The sequence below is a fragment of the Camellia sinensis genome, chromosome 7 (assembly GCF_055761805.1).
Source record: "Camellia sinensis isolate YWXY chromosome 7, ASM5576180v1, whole genome shotgun sequence".
Lineage (NCBI taxonomy): Eukaryota > Viridiplantae > Streptophyta > Magnoliopsida > Ericales > Theaceae > Camellia > Camellia sinensis.
Window position 1 is genome coordinate 113,933,436 of NC_138967.1, and position 23,155 is coordinate 113,956,590.

General features: G+C 32.0%; 1 long non-coding RNA gene across 1 annotated transcript; it reads left to right on the forward strand.

The window, feature by feature from the left end:
* Positions 1-20,719: 20,719 nt before the first annotated feature.
* Positions 20,720-22,198, forward strand: LOC145795272 (uncharacterized). The gene is made up of 3 exons (XR_014335883.1): positions 20,720-20,952; positions 21,390-21,459; positions 22,137-22,198. It is a non-coding gene; the product is annotated as an uncharacterized LOC145795272 (long non-coding RNA).
* The last annotated feature ends 957 nt before the right edge of the window (positions 22,199-23,155 follow it).

Below are 23,155 nucleotides of genomic sequence, written 5' to 3' on the forward strand. Positions count from 1 at the left end.
GAAAAATAATATATAACTCTATCTTTTATACCTTTTTTTTTAGACTTAATGATGTACAGATGAGATGATTAATTAATAATTAAAGAAAATATAAGAAAAATAAATAGCAAATGAATGTGATTCCTCGTTCCAAAAAAAAAAAAAAATGAACGTGATTGATTTATTCATCATTAAGCTTAAGAAGTGAATCTAATTTTATTTTTTATTTTTTTAATTCATGGGAATAAGTTAAAACAAAAAGTTCCAGGCAGAGTAGTTCTGGGATAAGTTAATCCCTTACGGAGTTAGCATTCACCATATCAGTGGTAAGCAAAGAAAACCGAGAGCTAGGTGAGTTCTCTGGATACACTAGATGTTCTTGTTGATTAACTCCAATGTTGGCCAAAGCATCAGCACTTTGATTGCCTTCCCTGGGAATATGTTGGATAGAGCACTAGCACCTACTGATAAGGAACTTAGCATCTTCAACAATGGCTCGATAAGGTGAAGTATTGGTAGCACCTTCTCTGAGTATTTCCATTGCATTCTGAGAGTCAGTTTCAATGGTGATGTTGGACAACCCTTTTGGCATAATAATGGTCAGTCCTCTATATGCCCCAAATTTTCTACTTCCAGGTTGGTGAATCTAATTTTTAGATTTAAATAGTGCGTGCTCTTTTTATACGGAAACATTATGGTGAGCACCACGTACACCTTATAATTAAAAAAATAATATAATTTTAATTTTCTGAGTCATAATTCAAAAAATAAAAAATATTATAACTAAATACAACATGAGTCATAATTAAATAATTCATTAGCATAACTAAAATAATATCATAAATAAAGAAAAAAAATTAATCACAATTAAAGAAAAAATAACATAATTAAAAATGAATATAATATACCATTTGTAAACAAGCATATATTAAATTTTCTAATATTAATCATTAAAATTAAAATGTGAATCTAATTTTTAAATTTAATACTGCTTGCTCTTTTTATAATTTTACATCTCAATGTAAAAGTAATTTACATTCAAGGACAGAACATCCCAGCCAACGATTTCATTTTACAAGTTGACTTCTCCAACTCAGTACCAAACACCATTACCGAGTCGACTAAAGTCCTGGGTCTTGCTTAATAGCGACTTCTCGATCGCCAGTCAATGAATCTTCGCACTTCAATGCTTCAGAGACCGAAAAGTGTTAGAATTTCATGAACTCAAGTAGGGTGGGATGTTCGTGGTCGAATATGAAGTCAAATTCACTAAGTTGGCTCGGTTTGCCCTACACATGGTAGATACTGAATACAAAAAGGCACGAAAATTTGAAGGCGGCTTGGATTTGGAAGTGTTTGACAGAGTAGGCATCTTAAAGCTGCCTAGCTATGTGGAAGTTCTGGATAGAGCAATAATGGCAAAAGCCACCTTGGCAACATTAAAACAAGCCAAAGCACCAACCACAGAATGGAAAGGTAACAGATTTGGGTTCAATTTCAAAAAGGGCCGTTCATTTGCTATGAATAAGAAACATAATACGGGATCTTCCAGCAGCTGTAGTCAGAGTAGCAGCTTTATTCCAAATTGTCCTGATTATGGAAGAAAGCATAGGGGAGTGTGTCACCGTGCATCTGGTGCCTGTTACCGTAGCAAAGTTGGCCATATGATAAAAGATTGTCCACTTGGGCTCGATAACGCCAATCGTTCCGTAGTACGTTTAGCAGGGTCTGCTTTGGTAACCAAGTCGAATACTAGAACCAATGTCAGGGGTAACATTGGAAATGAAACGTTGAGACAAGGGAGGGTGTTCGCACTAGTGCCCGGAGATGTGCAAAACACTGAGTCTGTGGTGTCAGATATATTTTCCATTTGTGCCCAAAATGCATATGTCTTGATAGATTCTGGTTCTACACACTCATTTATATTGCATGCATATTCTCAAAAATTAACTAGACCCTTAGAATCCATGAATTATTTATTATCTGTATCTATGCCATCTGGGGGTTCTATGGTATGTGCATATATGTATCCAACATGTGACATTGTGATTAGTGGCATGACATTATATGTTGACTTACTACCTTTTGGAATTGAACATTTTGACTGCATTTTGGGCATGGACTGGTTAACGAAATATTGTGCATCTATTGAGTGTGTGAATAAATCTATAATATTTCGTCCACCCGGGTTACCAAAGTTTGTGTTTGTTGGAAATATGGTAGTTTCTCCCCCATACTTGATTTCAGCCATGAAAGCTGTTAAATTACTTAGGAAGGGATATAGGGGCTACTTGTGTTGTATCCTGACTATATCATCTGATAGTGCTAATGTGGAAACTATTCCTGTTATTTGCGAATTTCCCGATGTGTTTCCGAATGACTTGCCCAGGGACTTAATTGATAGGAAAATTGAGTTTACAATTGACATAGTACTTGGAACACAACCTATTTCCAAGGCTCCCTATGGAATGTCAACCTCAGAATTAAAAGAATTGAAAACCCAACTCCAAGAACTGTTAGATAAGAAATTCATCCGTTCGAACACTTCACCTTGGAGTGCTCCAGTCTCATTTGTTAAGAAGAAAGATGGATCTTTGAGGTTATGTATAGATTATCGGGAATTGAACATGGTAACTATCAAGAACAAATATCCCCTTCCCCGAATAGATGACTTGTTTGATCAACTGCAGGGAGCACAGGTATTCTCTAAGATAGACCTTAGATCTGGGTACCATCAATTGAAAGTTAAGGCAAAAGATGTAGAGAAGATTGCATTTAGAACTAGATATGGGCACTATGAATTTTTGGTAATGCCATTTGGGGTGACTAATGCACCTGCAGCGTTCATGGATTTAATGAATATGGTGTTCAAACAATTTCTGGATAAATTTATTGTTGTCTTTATTGATGATATACTTATTTACTCTAGAAACAGGGAAGAATATGAGAACCATTTACGAACTGCCTTATAAATTTTGAGAGAGAATGAAATTGTATGCAAAATTATCCAAATGTGAATTCTGGCTTGACAGCATGGCATTTTTGGGATATGTAATTAGCAAGGATGGCGTCTCCGTTGACCCTCAGAAAATTGAAGCTATTGTGGACTGGCCTAAACTGACAAATGTTTCAAAAGTTAGAAGTTTTCTAGGACTTGCAGGTTACTACAGAAGATATGTGCAGGACTCCTCAAAACTTGCTATGCCATTGACTCAGTTAACCCAGAAAAATATCTCATTTGATTGGAACGACCAAAGAAAGTCTACCTTCCAAGAGTTAAAGACCAGATTAGTGACTGCAACGATTTTAACTCTGTCTAATGGTACTAATGGGTTTCAGATTTATGGTGATGCATCCTCCAAAGGTTTGGGTTGTGTATTAATGCAAAATGGTAAGGTGATTGCTTATGCTTCTCGGCAATTCCGTCCTCGTGAAAGAAATTATCCAACCCATGACCTTGAACTCGCCGCGATGGTTTTTGCTTTGAAAATTTGGCAACATTATATGTATGGTGTGACTTATGAAGTGTACACAGACCGCAAAAGCCTCAAATATTTCTTCACCCAAAATGAATTGAACATGAGACAGAGAAGATGGTTAGAGTTGATTAAAGACTATGATTTGCAGATTATGTATCATCCAGGAAAAGCTAATACTATAGTAGATGCCTTGAGCCGAAAATCAGTGGGAACTTTGTCATGTTTACTCACCGGTCAGAAAGAATTACTATGTGACTTGGAAACAGATAAGATTGAGATTGTATTACGAGAACAAGGAGGAATCTTAGCCGCTATCTCCGCCTAGCCTGCAATCATTGAAGAAATTAGGGAGAAACAAGTGTAAGATGAATTTTTGAAAAAGATAGTGAATGAAATTGACTAAGAACCAAGGCCCGGGTTTGTACTTAAGAACAACCTGTTTGAATTTCAGGGTCGCCTTTGTATGCCAGACTGTTTTGACTTGAGGAAACTCTTTATGACTGAAGCCCACAACTCTAAATTTTCCATGCACTCGGGAAATACAAAAATGTATTATGACTTGAAACAAAACTTCTGGTGGCCTAAAATGAAGAAAAGTATTGCTAACTTTGTAGCCAAATGCTTGCACTACCAACAAGTTAAAGCCAAACATCAACGACCTGGAGGATTACTTCAGCCCTTTCCAATACCGGAGTGGAAGTGGGAGCATATTACTATGGATTTCATTGTTGGATTACCTCGCTCTTCTCGAGGTATGGATTCTGTTTGGGTTATTGTTGATCGTTTAACTAAATTCACACATTTTTATCAGTTAAATCGTTGTATAATACGGATAAGTTGGCTAACTTGTATGTTAATGAGATTGTGAGATTACCTGGCATGCCAGTATCTATCGTATCTAACAGAGATCCTAAGTTCACTTCAAGATTCTGGCAGAGTCTACAGCAAGCTCTGGGAATTGAATTGAGGCTAAGTAGTGCTTATAATCCACAAACAAATGGCCAATTTAAACGGACCATTCAAACATTAGGACTTATTACGGATGTGTGTTCTAGACTGTCAAGGCAGTTGGGAAACCCCACTTACCGTTGGCTGAGTTTGTATATAATAATAGCTACCATTCAAGTATCGATATGGCTCCTTACGAAGCATTGCATGGTAAAAAATGACGATCTCCGATCTGTTGGGCTGAGATAGGTGATAGACCATTGTTGGGACCAGAACTTGTGCAAGAAACAACTGAGAAGGTGAAATTGATGAAACAACGCCTAAGAACTGCTCAGAGCCGTCAAAAGAGTTATGCGGATGTCCAGCGAAGAGATAAGGAATATGAAGTTTGCGATCATGTGTTCATTATAGTAACTCCAATGAAAGGTCAGACGCGATTTAGGGTGAAAAGGCAAGTTGGCACCAAGATATGTTGGGCCATATGAAATTCTCGAGAAGATCAATTCGGTAACATATCGAGTAGCCTTACCTTCGGTGATGGAAAACATGCATAACGTTTTTCATGTCTCAATGCTTCGAGATTATTTAAGAGATTCACTCCATGTTATAGAACCGACTCATGTGCTTCTAAAAGATGATTATACGTATGAAGATAGGCCAATATAGATCCTTAACCGCCGAATCAAGATATTGAGAAACAAGGAAATTCCATTTGTAAAAGTCAATTAGCAGAATCATGGAGGAACCTATGCAACTTGGGAGACAGAGGAAGATATGATGAAAAAATACCCTGAACTGTTTCCTTTGAACCCGGTATTATTCCAAAATGAAGATAATTCGAGTTTAGAGGACCAAACTCTTTAAGGGGGAAGACTGTAACAACCCCGGCCCATGATTAACGTTGATCCATGATTTAATGTGCCTAATAAGTTATTGAGATCAATTTTGAATTAATTGCATGTGTGTTGCGTTAATTATACTTTTATCTGTCTCTCATAGAAATATTTGTTTCCGTTTCAGTTTGCAAATTGAAGGCCTTATCGGCATCCGATCACGAAATTAGCTTGGTGTATGTGTTATTTGGAATTTTTAGAACATTATAGTTGGTTCAATTGAAATTCGATTCGGAACGATTAAATTAGATAAATAATGTCAATTGATTAGCTATTAATGAAGTCTTTCTAGTGGAGCCTATATAAGGCCACTTTGACTTCCTTAATACATTTTGCACTCTCATTCCATACTCCTCATAGCTCAAAACGTGAGAGAGGGAGAGAAAAGAGAAGACTTGAGCTCAACTAGGATGATTGCTAGAGAATTGGGAGGAATTGACTTGAACTTAGCTAGAATTTGAGTCATTGGAAAGATTCACTCAAGAACTCAAAGAATTGAGACTTGTAGGTAAGGAATTCAACCCTTGAATTATGTAATTAACTCATTTAAGTTGTGAATTCAAAGGAAATGAAAGATTAGTGCAAGAAATGAACTAAGGAAGTGGGAAAGAAGAAGAGTGGAACTTGCATGTGCATTTTATGGTAATTTTTAAAGTTAATTTCAAGTAAATTCTCCATGCATGTCATGTTCTCAACTTAATTATGAAACTTTATCACGTTTTCCATCAATTTGCCTCAATTGATCATGTTTTGAAAGCTTTGAAGTCAAGAAAGTGCTTGCATGTAAGTCCATGTGTTGTTTTATAAGTTTCAAGTTTGATTTTGCCCAATTGACTTACTCTTAGGCCTTGATTTTGTGAAATGATCTTTAATTTTTAATATTTTCAAAGTTTAAACTGGTTTTTCTCAAGTTTTGGGACCAAGAGTTGTGTTTTGATGAGTTAGATTTGAGTTTTAAGCTTGGGAGTGCAATCTGGAAATTTCAGATTTTGTACTTCTGCTCGAGCGAAGGAATCTAGGCTCGAGCGACCAGAAGTACGCTTGAGCATGAAATGCATGCTCCCAGAAGTTGCTTTTGTTTTGTAGACCGTTCGAATGACAAAAGTTGCACTCGAGCGAGGGTATGTCTCTCACGCTTGAGTGAGCGTCGAGCGAGCATCAAGAGGAAAAATCAAGCAACCAGCACTTTTGCAAGGGTTTACAAACCGCTCGAGCGACAAATCTTGTGCTCAAGTGACCACTCACATTTTGCTTGTCCGCTCGAGCGTAGGAAGTTGCACTTGAGCGAGGACCCTGTTTTCAACAAATTTTGTTAAGTGTTTTCAAGTGCATTTTTGGCATTCTTATTGCATCCTAGGCATTCCTAGGCTTAGATTAATACACCATAATGAGGATAAGAAGTAGAAACACACAAGGGCAAATGATTTGAGTTATACACAAATCGAGTGTGCATTACAGTGTATGTATCTGTTATGATTGGTGTATGTCACAAGCTGTAAGCAGTTGATTCATTGGTTTGCTGCCAAGCTTTCTGTACAACTATCTATGAGTAATAACTTGGTAAAGCTATGTTTGATATGAAATACTTTCTGAACTTTATGATATGATATGAACCGTTTTCGAATAATACAAAAGGCTATTATGTGATTACATGAATGATGATTCACTTCTTTGAAATGTTTATGTAGTATCCTTAGCAGAGGCCCTCGTCCAGGGGACATAATACTGTGGCTTATGGTCATGAGGCCCTCACTCAAGGGAAACAATACTGTGGCCCAAGCCCTCGCCCGGGGGAGACAATACTGTGGCTCATGTATGAAATAAGTTACCCGATTTCGGAGGTTCCAATATGGGACTTAATAAGCTTGACCAAAGAGATATGTTTAATGCTAATGGATACACCACTCATGATACGAATATGACTATGATTCTATTTCTGAAACGAGTATGATTATGTTTCTGTTTATTAAGTGATTTGAAGTTATATCTGTGCTGGACATCATTCATTTAAACCCCTTTATCCCGTTATTATTCACTGGACTTCCGCTCACTATTTATATTATGTATGTAGGTGACCAGGCGCACGACCAGGCTCAATTTTGATGCCCTGAAATTTCGCTTTGTCAGCCACCCTTTGCGCCTCCCGAAGAGGTTCGTGATTAAATCATGTTTAGTGGCTGTTTTTGTAAATGTAATAGGCATTGTCTCTTTTGATTTACGGACAAGATTTTTGTTAATATGTACATGGAGTAAAGTGTAAATACTGTATCTGTTGACGTCACTCGTAAGTTTATAAAATTTTAAGATTATCTGTCCCAAATATGTCTTTACAATTCAATGGACTATGTATATTTTATATATTTGCTTCCATAGCTCCTAATTATATGTTATTTTGTATAGAGGCCTTTGGTAATCCAAGGATTACTGACCCGTTACGACGCTAAACCTATAAGGGCGGGTTTGGGTCGTGACACCCATATTGAAAAAAAAAAAGAAAGTTAGTTGTTTTACTTATATAAAGTAAATCTTAATAGTGTAGTATTGTGTATATTTCAATTCAAAACAGTTTAAATTTTAAAATTAAAATAACATTTAAAATTTTTTAATTAATTAATTTTTGTATAAGTTGGTTGGTCATTTGACCTAACCGATTAGGCTGAACCATTTTGGGTTTGACCGATTTACTTGTTTAATCACAATTTCTCATCTTGATTTTATTAATTTTAAACAATTAAAAAAACCCATTGCCTAACTTCCATTTAACTTTATAAAAATAATACTCTAAATAATTTATGATTTATTTTATAATCCCACGTCGGGAGAAGAAAAAAAGTAAAGTTTGTTTCACTATCTATCTATATATTTTATAAGGAAAATGGAGTTTTTTTTGAAGAAAGCCTTCTAGGAGTTCCAAACCTTTATTCTAAAATTATTGAATTTTCTTAATTTTAAACAATTAAGAAAATTCTCGTTAGGTAGCTTTCATTTATCTTTTATTTTACAATCCCACATCGGAAAAAGAAAGAAAAAGTGAGCAACCTTAATTGTTCGAAAGTGCTCTTATAATGGTCGCAATATCATTCATGACAGCTATTTATAGATTTTTTTTCTTATTGTTGTTGTTGATGTTGAATAACATATGTTTATATATTTGTGAGTGTGTATATTAGAGCTTCATAAAAATAGGCAGCATTTTGAAGGGATAAAATTATAGGACATCTCTCTTTCTCTCTCTCTCTCTCTCTATATATATATATATATATATCTTCCTATGCCTATGTATGAGAATTTGAATAAATAAAACATAGAAAATTGAACAGACAAGAAAAATTGAACAAATAAAATTTTTGAAAAGAGAAAAAATTGAACAAATTGAGAGAAACCCACAAATAGATAGAATTTTGGGGAAAAAATTGAACAGATAGATATAAAATTGAAAAGTTAAATAGAATTAAGGGAAAAATTGAATAGATGGATACAATTTAGGAGAAAAATTGAATAAATAGGGGGGGAAATTGAACAAATAGTCAAAAAATTTGAACAAATAGATATAAATTTAAACAGATAGTCAAAGAAAAGTCAAATAGATAAAAACAAGTCAATGGGGGTAAAATTGAAAACAAAATAAGCTTGTTTGGTTTTTGTGTTAAGGATTCACTTTTCAAAAAATTGAATTATTTGTTTTTCGTATTTTTTTGTTTTTTTGATTTTTTTAGGTCAAATTACATATACCTCTCTCGAGATTTAACTAAATTACAGATACCTCCTGAGGTTTATATTTTCATAATAAATTGCCCCATGAGGTTTATATTTTCATAACAATTTGCCCCATAATTTGTTATGTAAATATAACCTTCAGGGGGGTATCTGTAATTTCTCAAATCTCAGGGAGGTATCCATAATTTTGCTAAACCTCGAGGGATATATGTAATTTGTCCTTTTTTTTAATATTCTAAGAATTTTTCTTTTTTAATTTTTAGATATACCTAATATAAATACACTTAAAAAGTATAATATTTGTGAAAAAAATGTTTACAAAATTCACTAAATACCAAAAATACAAAAAAAAAAAGTTTATTAAAAACTCAATACATTTTTCATATTTTTGTGTAATTATTATTTTTTAAAATATTTTTTTATAAATATTTTACTTTTTAAATACATCTAAGTAAGGTGCATTTAAAAAAATTAACTTAAAATTTTAAAAATATTCATTAAAAATAAAAAATTATTAAAAAAAATAATAAACTAAATTTTCATAAAATTGAAACCAAACACATTGAGCCTATGTTTGGGAAGTGGGTTTTGTGGCTTTTTTTTTTGTTAAAATAGTCACAAAAAACAAAATAAGTTTTTTAGCCCAATAAGACAAAACAGTATATCCAACCCATAATCATTATATTCTCTCTCACCAAAAAATCAAAAAAAACAAAAGCCCTTCTCAAACTTGACTTTTTAGCTCCAGGCTAAAATAGTAAAAAAAGTTAAAAAGCCAAAAAATAACTCACTTCCCAAACGAAGCCTGAATATCTTCTAGGATTTCTTACTAAATTCTTTCACAAAACGTGAATTTCTCACCGAATAATGCTAAATGTACCAATTAGTGTACTAACTAGTGTACCACTTGATGATGTAGTATAATTTAAAAAGTTATTGGTATTTGTAATGTGATTAATGAGTGGGGTCAATAATAATGTCATAACTATTGTTGATATACTAGTGAATGTATTAATTGGTGCATGTAGCACCACCGTTTTTCACCAATAAAAAATATTTACTGAACCTAATGTCTTACACCCTCCTTAAATTAAATTTATTACCAATTTCCTCTATTTTTTTTCATAATATACATATATAATCTAACTATTTATATTATTTTATATAAAAATATTTTATTAATTTTTTCAAATCTCGTAAATAGCTTAAAATTGTCATCCCTATTTCTACTTAAAATTAAAATCACAAACTCTAAAACTGATTAATTTTACTTCAACTTCTGAATTATTATAACAAAATAATTGCGAGAATGACGAGGTAATTGAAATTTTTTCCGGATATTATTAGACAAGGCGACAAGGCTCGCTTAGCCTGTAAACAAGAGTGGGAGATCATTTTTTGAATTTTTATAAGAAAAATAATATATAATTTTATTTTTTATACCTTTTTTTTAAGACTTAATGATGTACAAATTAGATGATTAATTAATAATTAGAGAAAATATAAGAAAAATAAATAACAAATGAATATGATTGCTTGCTCCAAAAAAAATAAATAAATAAACGTGATTGATTTATTCATCATTAAGCTTAAGAAGTGAATCCAATTTTTAAATTTAAATAGTGCGTGCTCTTTTTATACATAAACGTTATGGTGAGCACCATGTACACTTTATAATTAAAAAAAATAATATAATTTTAATTTTTTGAGTCATAATTAAAAAAAGAAAAAGTATTATAACTAAATATAACACGATTCATACTTAAATAATTTATTAGTATAATTAAAATAATATCATAACTAAAGAAAAAAATTGATTACAATTGAAGAAAAAAATAACATAATTAAAAATAAATATAATATACAATTTGTAAACAAGCATATATTAAGTAAAATAAATATAATATACAATTTGTAAACAAGCATATATTAAGTTTTCTAATATTAATCATTAAAATTAAAATGTGAATTTAATTTTTAAATTTAACACTGCTTGCTCTTTTTATAATTTTACATCTCAATGTAAAAGTAATTTACATTCAAGGACAGAACATCCCTGCCAACGATTTCATTTTAGAAGTTGACTTCTCCGACTCAATACCAAACACCATTACCCAGTCGACTAAAGTCCTGGGTCTTGCTCAATAGCGACTTCTCGATCGCCAGTCAACGAATCTTCGCACTTCCAAATATCTTCCGATCAGTTCTCCGACGAACTCATGGCCAAATCTCAGCTCGGGCCCCAGCAGCTTAAGTACATGACTAGCCGGAGAGACTCGTCGGCGTGTTTTCTTTTCTCCTCTCTATTACTACTATTCCCCATGAATTCCCCAATATTGGACCCAACCATGCCGGAGAACGGCCGGAGATAAGCCGGATTACCGCCGTCTGCGACGGAGGAGGAGGAGGAGGAGGACCGGTTTTCGCCGTGCGAAAGAGAATTGAAGCCAGACTTCAATTTGTGGGCCTGATTGGAGTGTCCATTTACGATGGCCACGCTCGTCGCCATCCAAACCCGATTCAGATGATAACTCATCCTCTTTTTCCTTGGTTCTCTTCTGTTTGAAGAGTTGTGTGTGTGATGATTCGCAATTGCTACGAAGGGAGTAGGGGTATAAATAGAGTGGGAAATTAAAAATAGGTGAGCAGTCTTAAAATAATACAGTCATTGTTCTCATCCCACTTTGTTTCAAAAAGGTTTTTCTTTTTTTGCTTTAATACATTATTTCTTTGTTTGAAATCATTAATATCTTTAAAATTTTAATTTTTTCAGAGAGTGTATTTTCTATGAAAGTGTATTAGTATAATTATGTATAATAAAAAATAAAGAAGAGAGTATATTTAGAGTAAAACAGAATGAGAATTTGTTTTAAATAGGTTTTTTTTTTCTTTGCTTTAAATACATTTATTTCTTAGGTAAATTATAAATACACTCATTGAGGTTTACTTAAAATACGAATTGACTCTTTTGGTTTGAAAAATTACAAAAATCTCCATGTCAAAAAAATTTATTTAACAAAAATAATTAAAAAAGTGAAATTTCTAACTATTCACCTATACAATAATAAAATTATATGAATTATTAATTGAAATAAAATTTTAACATTATTAAAAACTGTTCATTAACTTGATGATTTATTGATAAAATGACCTATTTGTTATGAAATTAGAAACTTTAGAAGGCATAATGTAATTTCTAAAATCACAGGGGGTAATTTGTAATTTAAGTAAATCTCATGTGATGTGTTTGTAATTTATCCTTATTTCTTTGTTTGAAATACATTAATACCTTTAAATTTTTAATTATTTCAGAGAGTGTATTTTGTGTGAAAATGTATTAATGTAACTATGTATAATAAAAAACAAATAAGATAGTATATTTAGAATAAAGTAGAATGAGAATAGTGACTCCATAAAATAATTATATTATAGGTAAAATTATTTTTGTTGTAGTTCTGACACATAAAATACTTGTGTCACTATAAAAATGAAATTATTTTTGTATTGTCTAGTAAAAATGTAATTTAATATATATATATATATATATATATATAATAGCACGTGATACATGCACTATTTAATTAAGTATAAATAAATTAAAATATTTATTATATATTGTGTATCACTTAAATAATAATAACATTTTTTTAATAAATCTATGGTTCAAGGTTCTAGTCCACCATTGGAGGTGATGGCATAACGGAGAAAGTAGTTTTACATGGGTAACCTAAGTTTGAAACTTGAGGTGTGAAAGATGGTTGGATTTTCAGTTGGCTCTTTTAAGATCTTGCACTGTATTCTGATTGATCCTGGACTCTTTTGTCGTATGTGACTGAGCTCTATTAGTGCCTTAGTGGTAAGTCATTTCCTATAAGTTGGGTTATATTTAGCTGGCAACCTACTACCCTGGGGTCAAGGCCCACGAATGCGGTGACAACACCACAGAGTATATTTTCTTAACGAGCAAAAAAAAAAAAAAAAAAAGTTCTACTCCTTATATCTATCTATTTTTTTTTAATAGCAAGAATAAGGGACACGTGTCATAAAGAGAAGCACGTAAAGGCTTGGATGCCAAATCTAACCTTCACTTTATTTAATACTAGTGGGTGAAACACACAATTCATGTGCAATTCAAATAAGTAATTATAAAATAAATTATTTAGTAAATATTATATGCTAGTCAAGTGGTTAGAGTTTTATTTAACAAATTCAAGGTCCATCATTAAAGTCTTGTTTATCAATTTTTTTTTTTAATTAAAAAATAGAGGACGTGTGGCAGAAATAGAAGCCACCAAATACTTACACATCAAGTTCAGTGCTCACATATGTAACAACAAGGGGTTGGTGTGCTTAAAATATAAATTTTAATTTTGAATTCATAACATATTTTCTAAATTGTTTAAGTGATGAAAGTGTTCTTTAGTAAGTTAAGTAAATAGTCTTACGCCCAAGTCTTGTACCCCTATTTTAACTATTATTTTTTATTTGTTTTTCTTTTTGGATGGAAAAATGAACACTTGGTGCAAGAAAAAAAAGGCTACTTGACAAAAGAAGATAAGGAAGTTCATAAACACCAAAAGAGGTGCTCTCACTTTTAATAATAGTATAGATAAATAGATAGATAGATAGTATAGATATATATTTGATAATGGCTACTTTAGGTGACAAAAAATAAAAATAAAAAATAACTTTTTCAACAAGACCCACTTGGTAACTACTAAAAAAATTTCACATTATTATTATTATTATTATTATTATTATTATTATTTCTTAAGTGAATATTTTTATAATTGTTTTTTTTTTATTTCTCAATTTTTTTTTAATCTAGAAATATTTTAGATCTCATTTTGAAATTAATTTTTTTAATAAATTTTTGACTTTCTAATTTTTATGAGATGAAAAAAAGTTAATAAATTTGAGAATTTTTTTTTTTTTTAAAAAAAAAAATCATGAATCAAGATGTTTATTCCCTCCGTCCCAAAATAATAGTCCCTTTTGGAGAATCCAACTTTTTTTAGTAGTACAATTATTTCATTTTAAAAAAGTTGATATTTCAAAATTACTCTTTGATAATACATTTTTTGAGAAATATCAATGTCATAATTGTACTTTTTATATTGTCTATGAATTTAAAAGAAGGGCAAAATAAGAAATTTATATTATTTTTGTACTTAATTTTTGAAGAGAAATTAATATTTTGAGACGAAGAGAGTAACATTTTTTAATATATATATTTTTTAAAACTTTTGTTCTTTTTGATTGTTAAAAAAGGGTACATTACAAACATCCCCCTTGTGGTTTACTTACAAATTATTCCTTGTGATTTTAGAAATTACATTATACTCTTTAAGATTTCTAATTTCGTAACAAATAAGTCTTTTTATTAATAAATTATCAAGTTAATTAACAGTTTTTAACAATGTTAAAATTTTATTTCAATTAATAATTCAAATAATTTTATTATTATATAAGTGAACAGTTAAAAATTTTCACTTTTTTAATTAATTATGTTAAATAAAAAATTTTAACTGGGAGATATTTGTAATTTTTTAAATCACAGGAAATAATTCGTTGCTTAAACAAATTTCAAAGGACGTATTTATAATTTATCCTTAAAAAAAAAAAAAAAAAGCGCCAATCAAATTGCCAAACAAGGCCATCGTGTCAATTTTTCCACTTCCATCCAAAAAACCAAAATTTGCCTTGGATAAAGTTGCCAAATCACGATTAATATTTAAATTTGAAACAACCACTCGTATACTTATCCATATATATCATACCAATTTTCTTCATTTTTTAAATTTTAAATAATTAAAAAAATCTTCATTGATTAACTTTTATTTGATAATCTCACATTAAGAAAAGAAAGAAAAAAATAAATTGTTTTACTCATTTAAATGGAATCTTATACTCTCATCCTATTTAGTAAGAAATCTTATGAGAGTTTTAATATCTCATTCTAATTTTCTTGATTTTCTTAATTTTAAATAATTAGCTTTTATTTGATAATCTCACATCGGGAAAAAAAAAAGAAAAAAAAATTATTTTACTCATATAAAGTGAATCTTATACTTTCATCTCATTTAATATTATAGTGTGATGTATGTTTCAATTCAATATAGTTTAAATTTAAAAGTTTTAATTAATTAATTATGACATAGACGATTAGGCTAAATCATTTTTAATTTGATTGATTTGTTGATTTGACCGCTATTTTAGCCGTTTTATCAAAATATATTAATTAGATTTGTTTAATTCAACATAAACAAAAGATTGATCTGATTAAAAATTGAAATACTAAAATTGTTTTATTAGAAATAAACTTTCCATCTACATAGTTGTTAACTTTTATTTTTTAATCCCACTGCAACAATCTCGACCCATGATTAACGTTGATACATGATTTAATGTGCCTAATAAGTTATTGAAATCAATTTTAAATTAATTGCATGTGTGTTGCATTAATTGTACTTTTATTTGTCTCTTGTAAAAATATTTGATATGAAATACTTTCTGAACTTTAAGATATGATTTGAACCGTTTTCAAATAATACAAAGGCTATTATGTGATTATATGAATGATGATTCACTTCGTTGAAATGTTTATATGATATCCTTAGCAGAGGCCCTCGCCCAGGGGACATAATACTGTGGCTTATGGTCATGAGACCCTCGCCTGGGGGAAACAATACCGTGGCCCAGGCCCTCACCCTTATCAATTGGTTTGGGAAAAGTTACTCTATCAACGGTAATCGTTGGTTCAGTCCACCCATACATGACAGATTGCCAAACTTTTTCATTAATAGATTTTAAAAACGATCTTATCCGAGCTTTCCAAAATGAATAATTAGATCCGTCAAGTAGGGGTGGTCGAACCATAAAATTTCCCTCACAAATTGAATCCATTATCACAAATCAAATACGATCTCGCTCTAATAGTTTTTTAAAAAAACAGAGCGTCCTGCTCTGATACCAATTGAAAAATCTAGAAATCCCCTTGATATTGATTTGTGATTATGTATCAATTTTAAACAGTAAATATCAATCCCAATCAAACAATCAAGACAAATCGACATAATGAATTTAACGTAGAAAAACCACAATTGGAGCGCCTCTAATTATGATAAAAAAAAATTACGGGCCAAAGCTATAAAACAATCCACTAAGAAGATAAAAAGGAATTACACAAGTGTACTCTCAATTACCTAGTGAATCCATGCCCGAATTGAACCGACCCCAATGTGTCTCTTCCACCACGGTCTTCACCTTGGAATTGTCTTGCTCAACGTTGAATCCACAACGCCGATGTCGAATCACGACGATGAGCCACTCTGGAATCCACCAAAGCTTCAGGCTCGAATTCTCCGGAATCCACCGAAGAACAACAGTCTCTTTTGTATTGAATAAACAAACACTCAGTTGATGTATACTTCTTAAACTATGAGTTGAATACTCAATCAAACATCAAAGAAAACTAGTAAAATAGCTCCAGATATAAACCCTAATATCCAAGAATAAGATCTGGAAGCCATACCCTAAAATCTGACTGAAACACATATTTATAGCAAACTGTTATGTGATCTCCGCTCAAGCACAGGAATGGCCGCTCGAGTGGACCTCGCTTGAGCGCAAGAAGTAAAATCCCAACTTCCAGTACTTTTGTAGACAAGTCAAACTTCTAGAACAAAACATTCTTCGCTCAAGTGCACAAACGGCCGCTCGAGTGGACCTCCAACTTCAAATGCATTTTTGCATTTTGCTCAGCTCGATCCTCGACATAGTCAGCGAAGTAGAAAACATGAAAGAATTATCTTCTTTGCAAGGCACAATTCGTGTTGGATTTGCATCTAAATACTCATATGGGTGTTTTGGGAAGTTAGTAAAAAGCTAGCTTTAGACTTTTTACCAAGCTTTTTAGCTTTTTTGAAAATGATTTGGGAAATTGGTAAAAAGCTGACTTTTGACTTTTTGGTTTAATATTTGTTTATGGTGTCAAATCAAATTAAAATGACCAAAATACCCTTATTCAACATAAGAAATTTACTTTTTTATCATAGGCCCCAATTTGTAATTTCACACTTGCGTTTTTATTACTCCCCAAATGAATTTTGTTGCGTTTTTGGCCACTTGCGTTTTTTCCCCTTGGATAAAAAACGTGGCTTTTTATTTTTTTCCCAAAACGGCACATAGTCTCACTGAAATAAAAGAGTGAATAAAAGTATAACTGAAAGGAGTTTTGTCAAACGAAATTGCCAAGAATAAAAACCTAACATATGGGAATTAATTTGACAAAGTCATGGTTGGAACTAAAATATCATGATTAAGATAAATGTTTTGTCATGTCACCTAAACACCCTGTTATGTTGCCAAAAGTTATTTATGGGTGCTTGCACTAGCTTTTTAACCCCTTCAGTTTCAGTAGCAGAAACGCTGACCGTTTTACTGTTTCAAACACTCGCTGGCTTCCACTTTCAATCAGCATTAGCTAATTTGTGTTTCTGAAGTTACAAAATATGTCCTATTTTTCTTGCTGTTTTCTGTGACAAATTAGAGAGAATACTGTGTTATATGGCCTATTATTACCACCATCATAGAAGGAAAGAACAAAAGAAGCCACCCAAAAATGTAGTGAATCGTTGTGGTATATTGCTGCGAAATCTCTTGTTTTCTTAACAAAATAGGTTAACACCTATATGTGATTGAGTTAAAATGACTCAATATCTCACAAAGTCTTGTTTATGAAGAACTCTAAACATTGAGCTTTACAAATAGGATTGAGTTTTGCTTCAACTTTTTGAAAGAAAGTACAACAAATAGACCCAAGCATGCAACAATGCCAACAAATACAAAAAAGATATTCAACAGTATACAATTAATTAATTAGGAAGACCCAATAGTGCTTTATCTCAGCAAAGAGTACCAATGATTCCTCAACCGGATTGCCAAAAGCTCTTTATCAAATCTGGTTCAAGTCCATATCAAAAAAATAAAATAAACTGGTTCAAGTCCTCCTTTTTCCTTCTCTTTCAAAAATACTAAGCACTTACCTATTCTTCTAAGGTATTATGAGAAGGGAAATGCTATCCACTACCTAATAGACGGTGATTAATGTTGGTATATGTGTAAATGTGTGTTAAAATATGTGAAAAATGTACAAAAAATATATGTAAAAATATGTGACGTGAAATCAAATTCTAATTTTTTGACATTATTTGGATCTGACCAGCAATCAATGAATGATAGTTAACAAGACCCCGGCACAAATGATAAGAAATTATGTCTAGGATAATTTTGGCCATCTTCAACAGAAGCAAACTTATGAAACATTTCATATGCACGGCAAAACCTACCCAAGTTCCCTAAAACTATATCATATGAAATAGTAATGCTACATTTAGATGAATGCAACACTGTCATCACTGCATTTTGTGAATTTTCTAAATAAATTTCTACAATAACGATGACAAAATAAACCAATATAGAATCAAGAGAACAAATGATCCCATTATGGAATTACAAGGGAGGCAAAACTACACACTTCACTATCATTTAGAGGAAGCAAAAAATGTTTATCCCACCATTAGAATTTAGAACTATGGCATGCACCAATTGTCCTAAATTCCAAAACTACACTTGAAGAATGAGAAACGGAGAAAACACCATTTCTTATTTTTCTTCATCTTCTTCTGCAAAACTTGAGGCCAGACAAACTTCTTGCTCTGCTTCCTTATCATTGCAAAAGAATGATTTCCTTGCAAAGAACTCTGCAACTCTCTTAGCTGGTCCTGAATCCCTTGGACTATTATCATTGGTGCACCGAGTTAGAAATTTCTTGTGGGGAGTTATCATCTACCAAGTTTTTGTGAGAGAGATATCACTATGGTAGTCTTTACAATTTATGAGTGAGAATAAAAAATGTCAGATTTTCTGTTGTGTTACTTATGTATATACTATATATTCAATATCATTTAATGATCTAAATTACTTTAATTCATGTAATGGCTAATAATTTATATATATATATTTAATATTTTTATATATTTATATATATTATTCGGGTTTTGGGTTGCTCGGGTTATTTGATGTCTTTACCCAAACCTGTCCAAATTTAATTCGAACTTTTGAATTTTTGCCCAGGCCCTTATCAAATTCAAAAATATCTTGCTCAAGCCCTAAAAAAATTCAAGCTGGGCTCGGGTTGCTCGAGTTGAGCCCACGCCAAATTACACCCCCATTGCCATTCGAATGCCCCCATATGCATGTCGGACGTCAAATAGAGCAATGGTAGAGGGCCCAAATTCTGTGGCTCAAATGTGGCTCAAATAGCCAAAACGACGTCGTTTTGAGTACAAAACAACATCAAAATGGCCAAAACGACGTCGTTTTGGCCATTTAAGCCACATTTGAGCCACAGAATTAGGGCCCCCAAATATTTTTCCGTCAAATAGGGTCAGGCCAAACGTGTAAAATAGAAATTTGGGGTATGTCAACATTACCAATGCCTCTACTTGTTAGGTTTCATCCATACAAGCAAGATTACCAACGACCAAGGGTGGAATCAGGAATTTTGTTTGGGAGAGACCAGTGTATATGCATAAAAAATAACAAGTTAGTTTTGGTACATTAATATTTGAATATAATTTTTTATTTATGTATTGGAAAAAAAAGTATTTCATGAGAAAACTAAATAAATTTAACAAGTAATTTTTTCAATTTTCAAAAGTTTTGAACCGTTGATTAGATCTTAGTATAAAATTAATTAAACCATTGTTTCAAGCTATTCTGACCCTGTTTCGGATATGGTTTTTTCGGCTAACACTTATGTAATAGTGAATAAAACAGACTAACTGATGTTAATTTGCATGCATAGGATCTATCACAATTGGATGATGCCATGGCTAGCGAATGCCCATAGCATAGAATCCCATGCGTTTTAAAATATATTAAATTCAATATCAATAAACTTTTGTGCGTGTGTGTGCAAATAAACATCCCAAATTCATTTAATGCCTGAAGTTCCACTTTTTTTTTTTTTTTTTTTTTTGATCGGCAAAGAAAAAACTTTATTGATGAAAAATACATACAAAGTACGATAAATTACATCAATAAAGAAGAGTTTGGAGGTAGTTTAAGCTCCAACCTCTTGGTTGGTGAGAGACCCAACAAAGAAAACCAGCAAGCAGTCCACTGTAACAAACTACACAACTCTGGAGCAGCAAGAAGCCAGAGCAAGACATCAGCAATTAGACAAATAACCAGAAGTATGGTTGAGGAACCAATGGGATTAAAACTCAGCAAAACCCAAGCAAAAGCGAATAACTAACAAGAATGAAATGACTTTGAGGGAGTATTATTTTGAAGTTTCATAGCACAAGTATTGGCTATTGATTACATGAAACACAACTGTTATTCATAAAAATGAAATAAAATAAAATAAGCAAATGCTCTACGCCAGAATCAACCCTGTTTCTCTTTATTCAGTCATGTTTGTCATTCCTTAAGAAATGTGTAATACCCAAGTTTTAAATATGATTATTTTATTGGATAGATTAGTAATTAAATTAATTTATATGGGTCATTTATTAATATCAAAGAATTAGTTATGAGATGGCATTATATTTCCTATTACTTAGATGGGTAATTTTGTAACTTTGCGAAATTAGGTTAATAAGCCCACCTATTGTGGCTTTAAGTCTTGGAGAACAAACAAAACAGAGGTTGTGAATTGCTCCATAGGCGGCTAGGGTTTGAGAAGGTAAAAGAAAAAAGAAAAGAAAAAGAGAAGAGAGGCTTGGGCTGCAGAAAGGGTTTGGAAGAGTTGAAGGTGAAGGCAGCAAGCAAGGGTTTGGAAAAGTTTAAAATTAAAGAAAAGAAACCCAAACCAAGGAAGAGGGAGGATTCATAAGAGTGGTGGTTTTGCTTTATTCATCACTTAGGTAAGATTTATTTTATTGTATTCCTATCTATGATTTTAGTGTTAATATATCGATAGATGATTTTATGGGCATATATGATTAAATAGATATATTGATATAGTCTATGTTGGGAGTCTCAATTTTGCTCAATTTTAGAGTGTATTTTGCATCCCATTTGGGTGGTTCATATTTTGAGATTGATATGTGATGGGTTAAGTTTAATGGTGGTGTATTTGTGGGATACACGATTGACTACAAGCAATTACAAATTGTTACGTGTATATAAACAACAATAGAATAATATGGGTTGAGAATTTCCGAAACCGTAATGGCTTTGTTTTGATGCTAAATTGTGGGAGTTCCTAATAGACTATTGGGTTAATTTATTCTATTGCTGTTACAAGAAGAGATGGATGGATGCACATAATAATTGTTTATGCGGTGTAATATTTTATTAGGTTTGTGAGATTGAGGTGGATCTTGGTAAATTGAGATTAGCTTGGAAAATATTATTTTAGCTGTTTGAAGGTAAGTAACCCTCTATCACTGTTGGTTCATTTTTATTCCTATCGAATCGTTTAAAATTATAAATATTTATTTATAGCCTTCCTGTTCTCTTAAAATAAAATATGGGTCAAGTATAAAATAACATCGAATATTATTATGAAAATTATTTGAATATTTGGTGAAACTATTCTGAAAATTGTACTAAACGTTTATTCTAAAAATATCGAATGTTTTATTTAAAAGTTGTGTATTGTTTGAATTTTGAACATCACTCTAGTCTGACTATGATTTGGACCCTAGCCAATGGGGGTTATTTATTGGCATAGAAACTAGTTTCTTTTGGGGCTTTACCACCGGCCTATGTGTGGTTCTGGGCCTTGTCACGGGCTATGTGACCGTAGTCAATAAGACTTGGGTTTTGTGAATCAAATCATCGAACCATCTGAATATCGAACCATCGATTTGAACAACGAATTACTTTGAATTATCTTGTTGGCTTTTCATTTAAAATGTATTGTACATTGTTTATTTTTAGCTATAAAACCACCTTACAAATAATCGTTCATTTATTGAACTATAGAAAAAAAATTATATTTATTGGTTATCGATTTATTTATTTATTTTTGTATACTTGATCCAGCTAGCAGTGATGGTTGGTTATTTACTGGGCTATCTAGCTTACCCTTATTTTTTTTCAGATTCTGAAGAGTAGAGCTGCGCGGGATCTTTTTTTTACATGTGGGAGTGCCGAGAGTAGGACTATGATTTAAGTACTTGGATTATTGTTTTGTTAGTGGATTAAATTAGTGGATTTGGTGGGCATTTTCATATGAGAACTATTTATTTTTATGGATTCAGGCATTATGACAATTAAGGATTTAATTTGAGTATTTTATTTTATGGGTTATGTGATTGGATTCTTAGCCTTGCATGCTCACTTATATGAGTGTGTGGCGTTGTCACAGAGCTTGGGGCGTGACAATTTTATGGTATCAGAGCCAGGTTGTAATTTTAAAAGTTGGTATAAAATAGTGGTGAGATTGGGTAGATGTAGTATTGGGAACGCTTATAATTTGATATAATATTAATTTTATTTACATGTTATAGGGACTTGAGAATAGAATAAGATGAGGTTTTATTATTGATGCATATAAGTTGCAATGAAACATGAGGAGACATTGGCAAATATGGCTAGGAATACACACCAGGGTTAAACGAATCGACGGACTGGTAATCATAATCGGTGAAGGAATGTGACTAATATTGGTAGTGGTTCTCAAGCAGTCGAAGAAAATCAGGGGCAAGAGTTGAAGGAACAATTACAAGAGTTACTAGATAAGGGCTTTATTAGGTCTAGTGTTTCTCCTTGTGGTGTGCCCGTTTTATTTGTGAAAAAGAAGGATGGTAGTTTTCACCTTTGCATTGATTATCAAGAGTTAAACAAGGTGACAATTCAAAATAAATATCCTTTGCCTAGGATAAATGACCTATTTGATCAATTGCAAGGAGCACAAGTCTTTTCTAAGATTGACCTTCGTTCTAGATATCATCAGTTGAAGGTTAAGGTGGAAGATATACCTAAGACAGCCTTTCGAACTAGGTATGGGTATTATGAATTTTTAGTGATGTCGTTAGGGTTGACCAATACGCCTGCAACTTTTATGGATTTAATGAACAAAGTATTTAAACCCTTCTTAGATCAGTTTGTGGTAGTTTT